Source organism: Bufo bufo, chromosome 1 (genome assembly GCF_905171765.1).
Source record: "Bufo bufo chromosome 1, aBufBuf1.1, whole genome shotgun sequence".
Lineage (NCBI taxonomy): Eukaryota > Metazoa > Chordata > Amphibia > Anura > Bufonidae > Bufo > Bufo bufo.
The window spans coordinates 201,957,892-201,978,324 of NC_053389.1; the positions used below are offsets into that span (position 1 = coordinate 201,957,892).

At 45.6% G+C, this 20,433-nt stretch overlaps 1 protein-coding gene across 3 annotated transcripts in view; it reads left to right on the forward strand.

Moving 5' to 3' along the window:
• The first annotated feature begins 5,351 nt into the window (after nucleotides 1-5,351).
• RASIP1 (Ras interacting protein 1) overlaps nucleotides 5,352-20,433 on the forward strand; it is a 117,980-nt gene continuing 102,898 nt past the window's right edge. For all 3 annotated transcript variants that reach the window (XM_040434344.1, XM_040434353.1, XM_040434362.1), the window contains exon 1: nucleotides 5,352-5,714. The gene's annotated coding sequence lies outside the window, so the exon portion shown is untranslated. The remainder of the gene's footprint in view (nucleotides 5,715-20,433) is intronic.

The following is a 20,433-nucleotide window of genomic DNA, read 5'->3' on the forward strand; positions in this document are numbered from 1 at the left end:
CCCGGATCCAAATGGTGGAAGGAGGCATGCCCGCGTACCTAAGACTGATGGCCACTGTAACCCCTACAATAGTGGAAGGGGCACGGCCACCGGTGCCCTGCTCAGTATATGGAGGGAACCGTGGTCGCCTCGGATCCAGTCAGAAAACACACAGATACACAGCAATGTCTGCACACTTAGCTGAAGGGCTGCAGCCGCAGTGAAGACGGATCCAAAGACAGGCTGGCAATATCCGGAGTACTTGCTGCAGCAGAACACAGGTCCAGTGAAAGGATAGCATACAAGGGAACATACTCAAGAAAGAGCTACAACCCAAATGAGAAATATAATCCACACCTACAATAGGAGGAGGGGGAATATAAAGGCAGGGAAATCAAACGGAGGAGAAACAGCTGGGAGGAAGGAAACAGAAAACTCCTCCCAGCTCTAGTAGTGACATCATCACAGGGGTGGAGAAACAGAGCTGTGAGAACGTCCCAAAGCTCTGGTAGTGACACCAGTAGGCACAGGCAGGGACATTATATCTCCCTAACTGCACACTGAGTAAATGCAGTGGCAGCTGGGCCTGAGGTGGATAGCAGTTTGACGCGAGTTCTTCGGCCACCGAGGGTTGCAGGACGTTTTCCTTTGCCTCCTGTTGCCTCCTCTACCGCCTCCTCATCCAGTCAGCGTAACACCTTCACCACCAATGAGTGGTTACTGCCGATGAGCCTCAAGCCTGTCCTGGTGGAATGCAATAACAGGCGAAATCTCATAACAGCTCTGGGGCTAGCCGGTTTGACGCAGATCCCTTGCCTGGCGCATGTGCTGAATTTGGTGGTGCAGAGGTTCCTGAATAATTATCCCAATATGTCAGAGCTGCTGCAGAAAGTGCGGGCCGTCTGTGTGCGCTTTCGGCGTTCTCACCCTGCTGCTGTTCACCTGTCTGCGCTGCAGCGTAACTCCGGCCTTCCTGCTCACCGCCTTATATGCGACGTACCCACAAGGTGAAACTCCACCTTGCACATGCTGCAGAGACTGTGCGAGCAGCTGCAGGCGATAGTGGAGTTTCAGCTTTGGCACGCACGGGTGAGTCGCTCTGCGGAACAGCACCACTTTACTACTAATGACTTGGCCTTCATGCAGGATGTGTGTGCCCTGTTGCGCTGTTTCGAGTACTCCACCAACATGACCAGTGCCGATGACGCAGTCCTCAGCATTACTATACCACTTCTATGTCTCCTTGAAAAAACACTTTGGACGATGATGGAAGAGGATGTTGTCACAGGAGGAAGAGGGATCATTTGCCTGGTTATCAAGCCAGTCTTTCACAGGTAGCTCGGAGGGTGGGTTCCTGCACCAACAGAGGCCAGGTATACAACTGTCCAGCCAGGGCACAGTTCTGCAGGATGAGGAGGAGGATGAACCGTGTTCACAGCAGGGTGGCACCCAAAGCAGCTTATGGGCATCAATGGAGCATGGCTAGGGAGATACAGAGGACACAGACGATACACCTCCCACAGAGGACAGCTTGACGTTGCCTCTGGGCAGCCTGTCACACATGAGCAACTGCATGCTGCAGTGCTTGCGCAACGACTGGAGATTTGCCCACATTCTAATCAGTGCTGATTACTGGGTGGCCACGCTGCTGGATCCCCGCTACAAGGACAATGTGCTGTCCTTAATTCTGTCACTGGAGCGTGATTGGAAGAATACAAGCGCGAATACAAGCGCACGCTGGTATACGCGCTGCTGATGGCATTCACACCTGACAGTGGGGGCTCAGTGAAAGCACAAGGCAGAGGAGGAGGAGGAAGAAGTCGCAAATACAGCTGGGGCACCGCCAGCACCTCAGAAGGGAGGGCTAGTATGGCCGAAATGTGGAAAAGCTTTGTCAGCACGCCACAACAACCAGCACCACCAGCTGCTGCGGAACGTCTTAGCAGGAGGCAGCATTTCAGCAACATAGTGGAACAGTACGTGTGCACATACCTACACGTACTGATTGATGGGTCTGCCCCATTAAACTTCTGGGTCTCCAAATTGGGCACATGGCCTGAGCTTTCCCTTTACGCCTTGGAGGTGCTGGCCTGCCCTACAGCAAGTGTATTGTCGGTACCTTGTGCTGAGTAGACAAGTATACCGGCCGCACCCAGCCATTGTTATACTCTAGCGCACTTTCTCTTTGCATTCTCTTTTCTATTTCCCAATGTTTTGGGGTCTTCCCATATTTATAAAAAAATTTATAAAAAATAAATAAATAATGGGGAAAAAAATAAAAATAAAAAAACAACAAAAACAGTGTTGGCTACCTCCTCCTCCCCCACCGCCGCTTCCACCTACACCGCCATGTCCACCGCCTCCTCAACCTCCTACTCCACTTTGACCTCTACCTCCTAGTTCAAGATTATTATTTTTATTTTGCTTCCTTTTGGAGCCCTTACTACGATTATTTTACAGCCATTTTTGTGCACCAAAGTTCAGGTCCCCATTGACTTCAATGGGTTCAGGTTCAGGTCAAGTTCTGGTCCTGAACCCGAACTTTGACCCGAAGTTCGGCAAACCTGAAAATCCACGGGTCCACTCATCCCTAATCCCCAGATCTTGTGGAATGTACACAAGGCTGTCATGAGAGGCACTCTCATCTAGTGCTGTGCACAGATGAAGAAGAAACGCAATAATCTCTTCTATCCATAGTTTTGAGACCTTAAATAAGGCCTCTGTCTCTGCCTCTCATTCCATAACTCTGAGGGATCTCAGAAGGTGTCTTCAAGTAGTACTGTCATCCCAACATGAGTTCCTTTTTAAAAGATTCAGGTTGCAATGCTATGTACATAACAATAAAGCAGGGGCATTTTTAGCCAATAGACTTAAACAAACCACTGCTTCTTCCTGGATCGGTTATGTACTAGACAAACTATGAGGCTCTTTATAATTTGCAAGATGATGCCCAAACCCCATGCCCCACGGAGGAGGCTATTAATTCCTTCCTTGACACTATACATCGGCCCAAATTATCACCAGACCAGGTACATAGCCCTTCAACGCCTATCACTGCAGAAGAAATCACCATGGCAATCAATTGACTACCACCAAACAAAGCCCCAGGCCTAGATGGGTTTACCAACACTTACTATAAACATTTCTCCTCTATGTTGGCACTGACATTAGAGAAGGTTTTTAACAAGGCAGCTGAGGAAGGAAGCTTCCCTGCTGAGAAACTTATGGCCCATGTAGTCACCCTCCCCAAACCAGGCAAGGACCTGACAACTCCTGAGAATTTTAGCCCCATCTCCCTCTTGAACTCGGACGTGAAACTCTATGCAAAAATATTGGCAACACACCTGTTGAACTATATCATGCTTTTGGTCCACCCAGATCAGGTAGGATTTGTCGCAGGCAGACAGGCACCCGATGGAACAAGAAGATTCATTAATTTGGTCCAGATAGCCAAGAGCACCCAGACGCCTTCTCTGTTTCTGGCATGGGATGCAGAGAAGGCATTCGACTGCGTGTACTGGGGTTATTTATCGGCCACTCTGGACAAGTTTGGGTTTCAGGGACTTATTAAATCTGCTATATTAGCTTTGTATTCCTCCCCGTCAGCCCGAGTATGCACCCCTGGCTTCTTGTCGGATCCAATGGAACCAGACAAGGTTGCCTATTTTCTCCTATTGTTTTTGCCTTAGTTATGGAGCCGTTTGCAGAAACTGTCCGTCCCCTGACATCTCAGGTATCTTGGTTAAGGGAACTTCCCATACTCTAGGACTCTATACTGACAATGTCATATTGTCGCTGTCCCAGTCAGAAACCTCTCTAGCAGGGGTACAGAAGGTCATAAATATGTTTCAAAATGTCTCCTACTACAAACTTAACTTGTTGAAGACCCAAGCCTTCACAGTAGTATTGAACCTTTTCACAATATTCTAATTTTAAGTTTCATTACTGAAATAAATGAACTTTTGCACGATATTCAAATTTTACGAGTTTCACCTGTACATAGAATTAACCAACTATATGAAGGTACATCCCTGCACTCTTTTGAGAGTATAACTCACAGCTTTGCTATTCCGCAAAGAGATTTTTATAAATATCTGAGGATCAGACATGCTTTAGCTAGCCCTGATAAATCCTCATTCAGGTTCCCCGTCCAAATTCAGGAATTCCTCTCATCCCCTAGAACTTCCACTAAAGGCATCTCCTTTTTCTACAGCATCTGTATATCCCCGAATATAACAGTGAAACCTCCATTTGTACTCAGATGGGAAGAAGACTTAGGGGTGATACATCCTGTGGAGGATTGGTACTTCGCTTTCCCCATTGTAAAGCAGGTATCCAAAGGTGCCACACATTGGGAGATAGCATTTCTACTTTGTTGGTACCTCACACCAGCACACATCAACAAACTCAACCACTCATACTCCGCCTACTTACAAACATGTCTGCTGGGACTGCCATCTTGTGTCCACTTTTTGGGAAGCCGTGTTCCTTCTCCTTCAGAAAGTTGTGGGACGGATCATCCCCATGCCCCCGTCTCTGTCCTTATGTTTTTGTGGGTCTGGCAGACTTTCCTTTGCAAATTCGAACAGTTTGTGGCCAGATCATTCTGGCAGCCAGGGCGATGATTGCAAAATCCTTGAAATCTAGTTCACCGTTAACCATACAGGAATTTATTTCCACTGTATAACTCAATTATGAGATGGAGAAACTCTTTGTCTTACGATCACACACTTGGGCCAAATTGATGCCTAAATGGGACTTATGGGCCAAATTCTCCAAATCATGATCACCATCTAACTTGCTATTCACACTTCTGCTCTCTGAGTAGCAATGCCACTAAAACCTAATTGCCTTCTCTCCTAATTGTAACTCACATGTTGAATGTTTTTGTTCTTTATTTTATTTATGCTTGCCTTAATGTATACTCTTACTGACATAACTTTAAGTCCCTCTGAAATCCCTGTGTGGACCTTGAGAGACGTGATATACAGTATGTGATTACTCACGTCTGTGGAGTCAATATTGCTTTTCAATAATCAATTAAATTTGGAAAAAAATGTAGAATACTTTTGTGGGAAACCCCCTTTAAACAAATTTACCTAAATGGATTTTCTTCCATAATTTGCAAAGGTACTTAAATGGATGAGAATTGTAGCATTATGTGGTTTTCTGAGACAGTTTCACATATGATCCTAGGTATATCCATCTGCATGGCATCCCTTTTACCTCATTCTTTCCTTGTCATCCTGCCTAGTTTTGCGAGATGCAAGTTATATTCATCTTATCTGACCCCAGGAAGAGAGGGAGGGCTTGGAATTGTTAAAACAAAGGAAACTGGACTTCAGACAGACAGCCTTTCCAGGGTTGGGACAGAAGGGAAGAGAAACTCCTGTTAAAACAACTACAGGAACCAAAGGGAATATAATTTAACTTTAGGACAGAACATTAAATAGACTTTATGAAGACTTTTAGCTTCATGCTGAAATTCAGTTCAACCACTTTCCATTGACTTTGGTCTTTATCGGAGTATTTTTTGGTTATTTTCAAAATGAACACTTGAATAGACATTTTATGACACATTGGGACTGGTAAATGGGAATTTTCCTGAATCTAAGCCATGCATTCTGAAGGCAAGAATAAGATGAATACTATTTGCTGAGGTTACATTCTGAATTGAGGAGGGAAGCGCTGCAGTAGAGCAGTCTGAAAAGAATACGTCCTACAATATATCTCAGGTAAATATATTTTGCATCACCATAATCTTTGATCTTCATTATTTTATGGCACTATGCATGTGATGAAACTTCATTGTGGTTTCTGGTGTTGCCTGTGCTGTTGTGAAAATATTATTCTAGTGCTATTCCAATATTCACCTGCTTTTCCAGATTTGCTCTCATGCTTACTGTCAAATCTATAGTTTGTAATCTTTTAGTTTGAGGAACATGTACATAGGGATTCCATATTTTGAGCTAGTACAAGCTTATCCGGTGGGGTTCACTTAGATTATTAATCCCCCTCCTGCTTTTTTCTGTTTGAAGTAGGTATGGCAACAATGCATGTAGTATCTTATAATAAAGCTTTTACTTTTGCAACCACTGGACAGAAACCGATTGGAGAACAGTACCTTGAGATTTACTGAACTGAGAGTATTAGTTTGTAAGCTTTTTCCTATATACATTGTAATTTCTCTTTCAATTTGCTACCACTTTATTTATGAACTGATCCTCAGTACAGCTACTATACATTTAGATAACACTTTTATTGACTGTAGATGCCTATGTGTTACTCCAGTAAATCAGATCTTAGCTACATACAATCTAGTATAAATTTAGATTACCCTGATGATTCAAGCACATGCGCATGACTGGTGCATCCAGTTACTGATTGAATATGTCACAGTTTAATGGAATAAAATGTATGTCACATTATATGTATGTGTATTTGAATATGTACATTATATATTTCAAGAAATTTGCTTGTATATATATATATATATATATATATATATATATACACACTATATATACACGCTATATATATATATTGTATGTATATATATATATATATTGTGGGGATTTGCTCTGGTAGTTGGGATAAGCGAGTACAGTACAGAGGCAAAGTACAAGTTCGTAATTCAAATGTCCATGGTTATTCACACATAATGTCAAACACAAAACACTCTTTGCAAGGTTGGTGTTTGTTCACACCAAGTAGAAAGTTTGTGCATAACAAAAAAAGTCACCTTGTCGGCGGTTCTGCCTCCAGCAGTCAAAATGCAGGCTTTAGGTGGCCTTCTCTCCCAACACACACTCAGCTTTTCAGCCCAGCACAGGGCTCAGTTCCCACACCAGCGATTGCCAGAGTTGCTCTGTCAGAGAGAGGTAATCACTCACAGCTGACACTGCTGGATGGGATTTTTATAGGCCAGGAACGTGGGGAGTAGTCACCCACCCATCACTTTGACTACTCCCAGTAAGAGCCATCCTGGATCAGCTATATAGCCATACTAAAATAGCAAAGTGTCAATCAGCATTACCTGCCTCTGACACCTGAAAATACCGGCTCTTACTTCACCGAGGCCAGGAACCTTAGTGACACATACCTTCCATCAATGACGGACCCTTGCGCCTTCCTACATACCTTCCCCCTTTGTTCAACCCTGAGGGGGTGAACACTTGCCAGACAGTGTAAGCGGCCTGCCCTGTGTTCCACTTAGAATTTGAAGTTATGTAATGACAAGAACCATCTGGTGACCCGAGCATTCCTCTCTTTGGCCTGACTCATCCACTTGAGAGGGGAGTGGTCAGTCACCAGACGGAACTTTCTCCCAACAGATAATAGCAGAGAGACTCGAGTGCTCATTTGATGGCCAGGCACTCTCTCTCCACTATACTGTACCTAGTCTTGGCTGGGGTGTTTGCGGCTCAGGAAAACAACGGGATGTTCCTCCCCATTGATTTCCTGAGAGAGTACAGCTCCGAGGCCTACTTCAGAGGCATCGGTCTGTACCACAAACTCCCTCTTGAAGTCGAGTGTCACCAAAACCGATGACCCACACAGGACTGACTTCAATGCGGAAAAAGCCTCTTCCGCCTGGTCATTCCAGCGGACCATCAGGGACTTCCGTCCTTTCAAGAGCCCTGTCAACAGAGCCGCTAAAGTGGCAAAATGGTGAACGAACCTCATATAATAGCCCACCATTCCCAGGAACGGCTTTACTTGCCTAGTGGTGACAGGTCGGAGCCAATTCCGAATCGCCTCTATTTTATTCACTTGCGGTTTGATAACTCCACGTCCAATGACGTACCCCAGGCACTTAGTCTCCTCTAAACCTATTGCACATTTCTTTGGGTTAGCGGTCAGTACAGCCTTCCTAAGGGAGTCCACTACAGTCTGCACCTTGGGTAGATGACTTTCTCAGTCAGTACTGTGGATGACGATATCGTCCAGGTAAGCTGACGTGTACCGACGATGTGGATGAAGTACAATGTCTATGAGTTGTTGGAACGTGGCTGGGGCACCATGCAGACCAAAGGGTAACACTTTATACTGATACAGCCCCTCAGGGGTGACAAAGGCAGTTTTCTCTTTGGCAGCCTTCGTTAAGAGCACCTGCCAGTAGCCCTTCGTGAGGTCCAAAACAGAAAAATATCAGGCTTGTCCTAACCTCTCGATAACCTCATCTACCCAGGGCATGGGATACGCATCGAACTTGGAGATTTTGTTTAGTTTGCGAAAATCGTCACAGAACCGTAATGTCCCGTCCGGCTTGGGTATTAGGACTATCAGACTGGCCCGGAAAGTCTCTCCCTATTTTTAGTTCATAAGTAGAGTTGAGCGAACCCGAACTGTAAAGTTCGGGTTCGTACCGAACTTTAGGTTTTTCGGCACCCGGACCCGAACATTTACGTAAAAGTTTGGGTTCGGGTTCGGTGTTCGCGCTTTCTTGGCGCTTTTTTAAAGGCTGCACAGCAGCCAATTAACAAGCGTCATACTATTTGCCCCAAAAGGCCATCACAGCCATGCCTACTATTGGCATGGCTGTGATTGGCCATCTGGGATAAGACGTGCATAAGTGACTGTCACATTTAGGCCAGAAATGCGGCTTTTTGGTTACTGGGGTGAAAAAACCCTCTAATATACTGCATATCTGGGATTAGACATGCATAAGTGACTGTCACATTTAGGCCAGAAATACGGCTTTTTGGTTACTGGAGTGAAAAAACCCTCTAATATACTGCACATCTGGGATAAGACATGCATAAGTGACTGTCACATTTAGGCCAGAAATACATATTTTTGCTTACTGGGGTAAAAAAAACCCTCTAATATACTGCAAAATCTGGGATAAGACGTGCATAAGTGAGTGTCACATTTAGGCCAGAAATACATCTTTTTGGTTACTGGGGTGAAAAAACCCTCTAATATATTGCACATCTGGGATAAGATGTGCATAAGTGACTGTCATATTTAGGCCAGAAATACGGCTTTTTGGTTACTGGGGTGAAAAAACCCTCTAATATACTGCACATCTGGGATAAGACGTGCATAAGTGACTGTCACATTTAGGCCAGAAATACATCTTTTTGCTTACTGGGGTGAAAAAACCCTCTAATATACTGCACATCTGGGATTAGACGTGCATAAGTGACTGTCACATTTAGGCCAGAAATACGGCTTTTTGGTTACTGGGGTGAAAACCCCCTCTAATATACTGCAAAATCTGGGATAAAATGTGCATAAGTGACTGTCAAATTTAGGCCAGAAATACATCTTTTTGCTTACTGGGGTGAAAAAACCCTCTAATATACTGCAAAATCTGGGATAAAATGTGCATAAGTGACTGTCACATTTAGGCCAGAAATATGGCTTTTTGGCTACTAGGGTGAAAAAACCCTCTAATATACTGCACATTTGGGATAAGACATGCATAAGTGACTTTCACATTTTGGCCAGAAATACATCTTCTTGCTTACTGGGGTGAAAAAAACCTCTAATATACTGCAAAATCTGGGATAAGAAGTGCATAAGTGACCGTCACATTTAGGGCAGAAATATATCTTTTTGGTTACTGGGGTGAAAAAACCCTCTAATATATACTGCACATCTGGGATTAGACGTGCATAAGTGACTGTCACATTTAGGCCAGAAATACGGCTTTTTGGTTACTGGGGTGAAAAACCCCCCTGATATACTGCACATCTCGTCATATAGAGTTTAAAAAAAACAAAATTGAGTGCAATACCCTACATCAGGGTTTTCATTGGCGGTTAATTATTTTTAACAGACTTAACCACTTTTTACTTTGCTTTGTGAACGTTAACTATGAGGCAAACATCTAATAAGGGATGGTGGTGGTGGTGGTGTTGGCGGAGCCTCTGGTGCAGGGAGAGGACGTGGCCGTTCTGCCACAGCTACACGTCCTACTGAACCTACTACCTCAGGTCCCAGTAGCCGCCAGAATCTACAGCGATATTTGGTCGGGCCTAATGCCGTTCTAAGGGTGGTAAGGCCTGAGCAAGTACAGGCGCTAGTCAATTGGGTGGCCGACAGTGGATCCAGCACGTTCACATTATCTCCCACCCAGTCTTCTGCAGAAAACGCACAGGTGGCGCTTGAAACCCATGCCCATCAGTCTGTCACATCACCCCCGTGCATATCGGGGAACCTGTCTGAGCCTCAAGTCATGCAGCAGTCTTTTATGCTGTTTGAAGACTCTGCTGGCAGGGTTTCCCAAGGGCATCCACCTAGCCCTTCCCCAGGGGTGGAAGACATAGAATGCACTGACGCACAACCACTTATGTTTCCTGATGAGGACATGGGAATACCACCTCAGCACGTCTCTGATGATGACGAAACACAGGTGCCAACTGCTGCGTCTTTCTGCAGTGTGCAAACCGAAAAGGAGGTAAGGGAGGAAGACTGGGTGGAAAACGATGCAGGGGACGATGAGGTCCTAGACCCCACATGGAATGAAGGTCGTGCCACTGACTTTCAGAGTTCGGAGGAAGAGGCAATGGTGAGACCGAGCCAACAGCGTAGCAAAAGCGGGAGCAGGGTGCAAAAGCAGAGCAGCCATCGCCAAAACAGTTCGCCTGCTACTGGCCACCGTCACCAGGGACCGAGCACACCAAAGGCAGATTCAAGGAGTTCCCTGGCATGGCACTTCTTCACACAATGTGCTGATGACAAGACCAAAGTGGTTTGCACGCTGTGCCATCAGAGCCTAAAGCGAGGCATTAACGTTCTGAACCTTAGCACAACCTGCATGACCAGGCATCTACATGCGAGACACAGGCTGCAGTGGAGTAAGCACCTTCAAAACTAAGAAAGGGCTCAGGCCCCTCCTGCTCCCTCTACTGCTGCTGCCTCGGCCTCTTCCTCCGCCTCTGGAGGAACGTTGGCACCTGCCGCCCAGCAAACAGAGGATGTGCCACCAACAACACCACCTTCGTCACCAAGCATCTCCACCATGTCACGCGGAAGCATTCAGCTCTCCATCTCCCAAACCTTTGAGAGAAAGCGTAAATTCCCACATAGCCACCCTCGATCCCTGGCCCTGAATGCCAGCATTTCTAAACTACTGGCCTTTGAAATGCTGTAATTCAGGCTGGTGGAGACAGACAGCTTCAAACAGCTCATGTCGCTTGCTGTCCCACAGTACGTCGTTCCCAGCCACCACTACTTCTCCAGGAGAGCCGTGCCCTCCCTACACAACCAAGTATCGGATAAAATCAAGTGTGCACTGCGCAACACCATCTGTGGCAAGGTCCACCTAACCACAGATACGTGGACCAGTAAGCACGGCCAAGGACGCTATATCTCCCTAACTGCACACTGGGTAAATGTAGTGGCGGCTGGGCCCCAGCCGGAGAGCTGTTTGGCGCACGTCCTTCCGCCGCCAAGGATCGCAGGGTATCATTCTTTGCCTCCTGTTGCCTCCTTTTCCTACTCGGCTTCCTCCGCCTCTTCTACCACCTCCTCATCCGGTCAGCGACAGACCTTTACCACCAACTTCAGCACAGCCAGGGGTAAACGTGAGCAGATGAAACTGATGGGTTTGGGGCACAGGCCCCACATCGCGCAGGAGTTGTGGCGGGGTATAGAACAACAGACCGACGAGTGGTTGCTGCCAGTGAGCCTCAAGCCCGGCCTGGTGGTGTGCGATAATGGGCGAAATATCGTTGCAGGTCTGGGACTAGCCGGTTTGACGCACATCCCTTGCCTGGCGCATGTGCTGAATTTGGTGGTGCAGAAATTAATTCACAACTACCCCGACATGTCAGAGCTGCTGCGTAAAGTGCGGGCCGTCTGTGCGCGCTTCCGGCGTTCTCATCCTGCCGCCACTCAACTGTCTGCTCTACAGCGTAACTTCGGCCTTCCCGCTCACCGCCTCATATGCGACGTGCCTTTAGGTGGAACTCCACCTTGCACATGCTGGAGAGACTGTGCAAGCAGCAGCAGGCCATAGTGGAGTTTCAGCTGCAGCACGCACGGGTGAGTCGCACTGCGGAACAGCACCACTTCACCACCAATGACTGGGCCTCCATGCGAGACCTGTGTGCCCTGTTTCGAGTACTCCACCAACATGGCCAGTGGCGATGACGCCGTTATCAGCGTTACAATACCACTTCTATGTCTCCTTGAGAAAACACTTAGGGCGATGATGGAAGAGGATGTGGCCCAGGACGAGGAGGAGGAAGAGGGGTCATCTCTAACACTTTCAGGCCAGTCTTTTAGAAGTTGCTCAGAAAGAGGATTTTTGCAACAGCAGAGGCCAGGTACAAATTTGGCCAGCCAGGGCCCACTACTGGAGGAGGAGGAGGAGGAGGATGGGGATGAAGCATGTTCACAGTGGGGTGGCATCCAACGCAGCTCGGGCCCATCACTGGTGCATGGCTGGGGGGATACGGAGGACGCAGACAATACGCCTCCCACAGAGGACAGCTTGTCCTTACCTCTGGGCAGCCTGGCACACATGAGCGACTACATGCTGCAGTGCCTGCGCAACGACTGCAGAGTTGCCCACATTTTAACGTGTGCTGACTACTGGGTGGCCACCATGCTGGATCCCGGTTACAAAGACAATGTGCCGTCCTTAATTCCCTCACTGGAGCGTGATCGGAAGATGCACGACTACAGGCGCGCGCTGGTAGGCGCGCTCCTGAGAGCATTCCCGACTGACGCCGGGGGACAAGTGGAAGCACAAGGCGAAGGCAGGGGAGGAGGAAGAGGTCGTCAACGCAGCTGTGTCAGCGCCAGCACCACATAAGGCAGGGTTAGCATGGCCGACATGTCACCAAAGTTTTGTCACCTCGCCGCAACAACCGGCCCCAACTGCTGATATGGAGTGTGTTAGCAGGAGGCAGCATTTGAACAACATGGTGGAACAGTACCTGTGCACACGCCTACACATACTGACTGATGGTTCTGCCCCATTCAACTTCTGGGTCTCCAAATTGTCCACATGGCCAGAGCTTGCCCTGTATGCCTTGGAGGTGCTGGCCTGCCCTGCAGCCAGTGTACTCTCTGAACGTGTATTTAGCACTGCAGGAGGCGTCATTACAGACAGACGCAGCCGCCTGTCTACAGCCAACGTGGACAAGCTCACGTTCGTTAAAATGAACCAGGCTTGGATCCCACAAGACTTGTCTGTACCTTGTGCAGAATAGACATTTATACCACCATCAAACATGCATTCTTGTACTCAAGTCAAGTGCAATGATTCTTTGTTTTCTTTTTTTTTATTTGTCCCAATATTTTGGGGGCTACCTACCCCCAAAAAAATAAAAAATAAACATTGTTGGCTACCTTCTACTCCATTGCTGCCTCCACCTACAACACCACATTCACCGCCTCCTCAACCTTCGACTCCATATCCACCTCCTTCTCTGAGTTGCAGGTTAATAATTTGTAATTTTTTGTTATATTATTTCATTTTAAGTTATTTCCCTATCCACATTTGTTTGCAGAGCAGTTGCCATGCTCTTAAGCACATTGTACTGCCTTTTACATCCCTCTAGCCTTTTCAAGGACTATTTTAGAGCCATTTTAATGCAAAAAAGTGCCAATTTTAGTGCCCTAAATTGAAAAAATTCTTATTTTGAATTGTCGCGTGACATTTTACCATTTTTGGCGTATACAAACCCCTGCTGTGCCTGGGTGACAGGGGTCTAAATCTCTCAAAATCCTCTGTTCGATTGCTTGGTGACATAAACCCCCTTTTGCCGTGAATGAACCCCTGCTGTGCCTGGGTTACATGGGCCTAAATCTCTCAAAATCCTCTGTTCTATTGCTGAGTGACATGAACCCCCTTTTGCCGTAAATGAACCCCTGCTGTGCCTGGGTGGCAGGGGCCTAAATATCTCAAAATCCTCTGTTCTATTGCTGGGTGACATAAACCCCCTTTTGCCGTGAATGAACCCCTGCTGTGCCTGGGTGACAGGGGCCTAAATCTCTCAAAATCCTCTGTTCTATTGCTGGGTGACATGAACCCCCTTTTGCCGTGAATGAACCCCTGCTGTGCCTGGGTGACAGGGGCCTAAATCTCTCAAAATCCTCTGTTCTATTGCTGGGTGACATGAACCCCCTTTTGCCATAAATGAACCCCTGCTCTGCATTGCTGACAGGGAACTAAATTTAGTGAAAACATCTGTTTCTGATCGGAAGATGCGCGACTACAAGCGCACGCTGCTGATGGCATTCCCACCTGACAGCAGGGGCACAGTGGAAGCACAAGGCGAAGGCAGAGGAAGAGGAAGAGGTCGCCAACGCAGCTGGGGCACCGCCAGCACCTGAGAAGGCAGGGTTAGCATGGCCCAAATGTGTAAAAGCTTTGTCAGCCTTGGAGGTGCTGACCTGCCCTGCAGCCAGTGTATAGTGTGAACGTGTGTTTAGCACGGCAGAGAGCATTATCACAGGCCAGAGCCAATGTGGACAAGCTTACGTTTATTAAAATGAACCGGGCATGGATCCCACAGGACTTGTCCGTACCTTGTGCAGAATAGACATTTATATCAGCCTCAACCATCCATTCTTGTACTCAAGTGCACCTATTCTTTGTTTTATTTTGTTATACAGTACAGACCAAAAGTTTGGACACACCTTCTCATTCAAAGAGTTTTCTTTATTTTCATGACTATGAAAATTGTAGATTCACACTGAAGGCATCAAAACTATGAATTAACACATGTGGAATGATATACATAACAAACAAGTGTGAAACAACTGAAAATATGTCATATTCTAGGTTCTTCAAAGTAGCCACCTTTTGCTTTGATTACTGCTTTGCACACTCTTGGCATTCTCTTGATGAGCTTCAAGAGGTAGTCCCCTGAAATGGTTTTCACTTCACAGGTGTGCCCTGTCAGGTTTAATAAGTGGGATTTCTTGCCTTATAAATGGGGTTGGGACCATCAGTTGCTTTGAGGAGAAGTCAGGTGGATACACAGCTGATAGTCCTACTGAATAGACTGTTAGAATTTGTATTATGGCAAGAAAAAAGCAGCTAAGTAAAGAAAAACGAGTGGCCATCATTACTTTAAGAAATGAAGGTCAGTCAGTCAGCCAAAAAATTGGGAAAACTTTGAAAGTAAGGGCTATTTGACCATGAAGGAGAGTGATGGGGTGCTGCGCCAGATGACCTGGCCTCCACAGTTACCGGACCTGAACCCAATCGAGATGGTTTGGGGTGAGCTGGACCGCAGAGTGAAGGCAAAAGGGCCAACAAGTGCTAAGCATCTCTGGGAACTCCTTCAAGACTGTTGGAAGACCATTTCAGGTGACCACCTCTTGAAGCTCATCAAGAGAATGCCAAGAGTGTGCAAAGCAGTAATCAAAGCAAAAGGTGGCTACTTTGAAGAACCTAGAATATGACATATTTTCAGTTGTTTCACACTTGTTTGTTATGTATATAATTCCACATGTGTTAATTCATAGTTTTGATGCCTTCATAGTCATGAAAATAAAGAAAACTCTTTGAATGAGAAGGTGTGTCCAAACTTTTGGTCTGTACTATATATATATATATACGAATTTCTTGGATTTCATTTTGGGTCAGATTTTTTGAATTTGTGTAAAAAAATATGAATTGATTGGACTTGAATCAAATATTCTTCAATTGCCCATAAAGTTAGTATATAACACTGTTCGGTCTCCTATGACTTACTGTATATTTTTGAAAGAAACAAAGAAAGCACAACTTCATCTGGTAAAATCCATTACTTTATTGGTGAATACAGAGCATAGCAACACAAGTACAGGACAGATTATAGCCGTGGCTATACACGCTATTCACATACAGTCAGGTCCATAAATATTAGGACATCGACACAATTCTAACATTTTTGGCTCTATACACCACCACAATAAATTTGAAATGAAACGAAGAAGATGTGCTTTACCTGCAGACTATCAGTCTTAATTTGAGGGTATTTACATCCAAATCAGGTGAACGGTTTAGAAATTACAACAGTTTGCATATGTGCCTCCCACTTGTTAAGGAACCAAAAGTAATGGGACAGAATAATAATCATAAATCGAACTTTCACTTTTTAATACTTGGTTGCAAATCCTTTGCAGTCAATTACAGCCTGAAGTCTGGAACGCATAGACATCACCATATGCTGGGTTTCATCCCTGGTGATGCTCTGCAAGGCCTCTACTGCAACTGTCTTCAGTTCCTGCTTGTTCTTGGTATATGTGGCGAAAAAAAGGGGGAAAGGCGCTCATAGGATAGTATGAAACAAAAGGGTGAAACAAACATGGAGGGTGCCAAAGAATGTGCTCACCTTTGTGTTGTGCATCAAAGGCACCACACTCGTGAGATCAGTGGGTCGGTGCTGCCGGTATCTCTCAGTCCTCGTAGGTGGAGAGGCCAAATTCTCCAGAGGAGTGATGTGAGGTTCAATGGGGGGATATGTACCAAGACAGTACACAACTGTGATACCTCTTGGCGCAAACACGACTCCAGTAGAGTCGTGTCTGCTTGTTCTTGGGGCATTTTCCCTTCAGTTTTTTCTTCAGCAAGTGAAATGCATGCTCAATCGGATTCAGGTCAGGTGATTGACTTGGCCATTGCATAACATTCCACTTCTTCCCCTTAAAAAACTCTTTGGTTGCTTTTGCAGTATGCTTTGGGTCATTGTCCATCTGCACTGTGAAGCGCCGGCCAATGAGTTCTGAAGAATTTGGCTGAATAGGAGCAGATAATATTGCCCGAAACACTTCAGAATTCATCCTGCTGCTTTTTTCAGCAGTCACATCATCAATAAATACAAGAGAACCAGTTCCATTGGCAGCCATACATGCCCACGCCATGACACTACCACCACCATGCTTCACTGATGAGGTGGTATGCTTAGGATCATGAGCAGTTCCTTTCCTTCTCCATTCTCTTCTCTTCCCATCACTCTGGTACAAGTTGATCTTGGTCTAAGCTGTCCATAGGATGTTGTTCCAGAACTGTGAAAGCTTTTTTAGATGTCGTTTGGCAAACTCTAATCTGGCCTTCCTGTTTTTGAGGCTCACCAATGGTTTCCATCTTGTGGTGAACCCTCTGTATTCACTCTGGTGAAGTCTTCTCTTGATTGTTGACTTTGAAACACATACACCTACCTCTTGGAGAGTGTTCTTGATCTGGCCAACTGTTGTGACGGGTGTTTTCTTCACCAGGGAAAGAATTCTTCTGTCATCCACCACAGTTGTTTTCCGTGGTCTTCCGGGTCTTTTGGTGTTGCTGAGCTCACTGGTGCGTTCCTTCTTTTTCAGAATGTTCCAAACAGTTGTTTTGGCAACACCTAATGTTTTTGCTATCGCTCTGATGGGTTTGTTGTGTTTTTTTATCCTAATGATGGCTTGCTTCACTGATGGTGACAGCTCTTTCGATCTCATCTTGAGAGTTGACAGCTTCCAAATGCAAATAGCACACTTGAAATGAACTCTGGACCTTTTATCTGCTTATTGTAATTGGGATAATGAGGAAATAACACACACCTAGCCATGGAACAGCTGAGAATATAATTGTCCCATTACTTTTGGTCCCTTAACAAGTGGGAAGTTCATATGCAAACTGTTGTAATTCCTACACCGTTCACCTGATTTGGATGTAAATACCCTCAAATTAAAGCTGACAGTCTGCAGTTAAATCACATCTTGTTCGTTTCATTTCAAATCCATTGTGGTGGTGTATAGAGCCAAAAATGTTACAATTGTGTCGATGTCCCAATATTTATGGACCTGACTGTATACTATGAGAAAATCGATGATAAACTAATTGAATGTGTTACGAATTTCACAAATAGACACATTTCACAAACAAGACCAAAACTTTTTAAAGGGAGAAGGAAGATGGAGGATCAAATGACACTATGAGGAAGTAGGTGGGAAAGCCTCATGAGCCAATCATGGGGGCAGTAGCCAGGGAGATTCTTAAGCTGGATGAGAAGAATTACCATACTGTGTTCAACTTCTGAACTGGAAAGATGTGACAAAAGGATCTGACCAAAAGCAATTGCAGACACAAGCCACTAATACAGTGTGAAAGGGACACTGTAGGGAGAGAATAGAGAGATATAATTGTGTAGAGTTTAGGGAATTTGATCAGGGAAAGCTTTAGAAAAAGCCTTGAGCGAGTGAGGAGCTGTGCTTATAGGGGTTATCCTGGTACATATAATGCATAGGATAGGTCATCATTATCAGATTGGCAGAGTCTAAGTCCTGATACCCCCACAATCAGTTGTTACAGGGAGCCACTGGTGCTCTAGAGAATGCAGCCGCTCCCGGCATCTCCCCAAGCACAGTGCATACATAGTACAGTGGCTGTGCTTGGTATTGTAGCTCAGCCCCATTTACATCAATGGGACTAAGGCCTCATGCACACGACCGTTGTTTGGGTCCACATCCGAGCCGCCGTTTTGGCGGCTCGGACGCGGACCCATTCACTTCAATGGGACCGCAAAAGATGGGGACAGCACTCCGTGGGCAAGAGGCCTAAGCTGAAACTATGCCATCTGACCGATGTACGTTGACATCACATGGCCTAGGAAGAGGCAGCAGTGCTCACGGAGCTGATCAGCAGGAGTCCTGGGTGTTGAACTTCCGCTGATCTGATATTGATGATCTATTCTTCAGGTAGAAAAGGGCAGATGGTATCAGCAGCATCTCACATCATCGACTTTATTTGGACTTCAAAGCAATAATACAAATGGCAACGTTTCGGCTGATACACAGCCTTTGTCAAGCCTACTCACATTGTGTTATATACATCAAATTATAGTAAAAACAAGTGCGCCACCCCCATCCGGATTATCCAATTGCGGGCAATAGCACAGCCTGACCTACTGACCTTTACTTAACCTAATACACCTATATGCCTCACCTGAGTATCCAACAATCCTCCTAAAGGTTAACCCCATCATCGCATAACGTCTGTAATTGCTGAGTCTCAAATATAAAGCAAAACAACACTTGCCATGTCCGGCGTTCCTTACCGCTCAGTGCGCATGTATACCCAGCTGTCTAATCATTCACATCATCATCAATGGTCCACGTAATGCGTCCGTGGGTCCAACCCTAAGCGTCACGTTACTCCGTCCTCTACTGCCGACGTCATCCGGTCGCGACAAGCGCTCCCAATTACATCACCCTGGCGTCGACGCGCAACTTACTGACCTCACAGAGGGCGTCCCAATGTTACCACAGCAACACACAGCAACACTGAAGGTATCCAGGGATCCATAGAAGTCCCATGACTGTAAACAGTGATCAATCACATGCATAAGGGAAACTGGATGAACAATGATCCCAATCCACACTACAAGGTATGGATTGTGGGGTAATGACCCCAGACTGTCCGGATAATCAATCCGCATATTACAATAAAGTCAGACACGCATTTGATCAGGGCAACCCATATGTGATCTAATCTGCAGAGGCATAATCCATATCCTGATGTCACTATACACACTCCTCACCATCTAATTCTGTCCCCCCCCCAATAACTCAAGCGGGCATCAACATCTCCTGCTCCGCCATTGTCAAAAGACAGAATTGCCATATACACTCTCTCAGACAATCCCGGATGGGGAAAAGGCCACTGTATGTAAAAACAATGATAGCATTGTACACCCACAAAGAAATCACACAACCCGAACTTAATCTATTGTGGCAACATTGAACTCAATGTTTAATCCATAGGGTTGGAGTGACTTCAAATTATATATCCATTTGAGTTCTTTTTTTCCTCAAAATCTTATCCTTATCCCCTCCCCTTCGGAGATAACCTACCCCATCTATTGCACGAAAACTTAATTGATTTATGGAATGTCCACATTCAATAAAGTGCTTTGCTACAGGTTTGTCAATCATCCCTTTCCTTATTGTGCTCTTATGCTTGTTGATCCGCTCCCTTAATTCCATTGTCGTCTCACCAACATATAAAAAACTGCATGGGCACTGTATCATATAAATGACATCTCTACATCTGCATGTGTAATATCCCTTCAACTTAAATATTTTGCCACTGTATGGATGTGGGAAGCTATCGCCTCTCATGATGCCACTACAGTTGCAGCATGAGAGACAAGAGAAATTCCTATATTTTTTGGGGGCCAGGAGTAGTTGTCTATCTAAATTTTTTCCTCCAACATCTGCCTTAACAACTCGATCACGAATGTTTGGGCCCCTTTTGTATGCCATCATGGGAGGTAATCCAAATTCCTTAATAGTGGGCAGGCCACGATGTAGGATGTGCCATTCTTCTCTAAGGATTGTGGCAATTTTGCCACTATCTTCCCCATGGATGGACACAAAAGGGATCCTCGTCTCAATTCTACAAACCGGATTCCAAAAAAGTTGGGACACTATACAAATCGTGAATAAAAACTGAATGCAATGATGTGGAGGTGCCAACTTCTAATATTTTATTCAGAATAGAACATAAATCACGGAACAAAA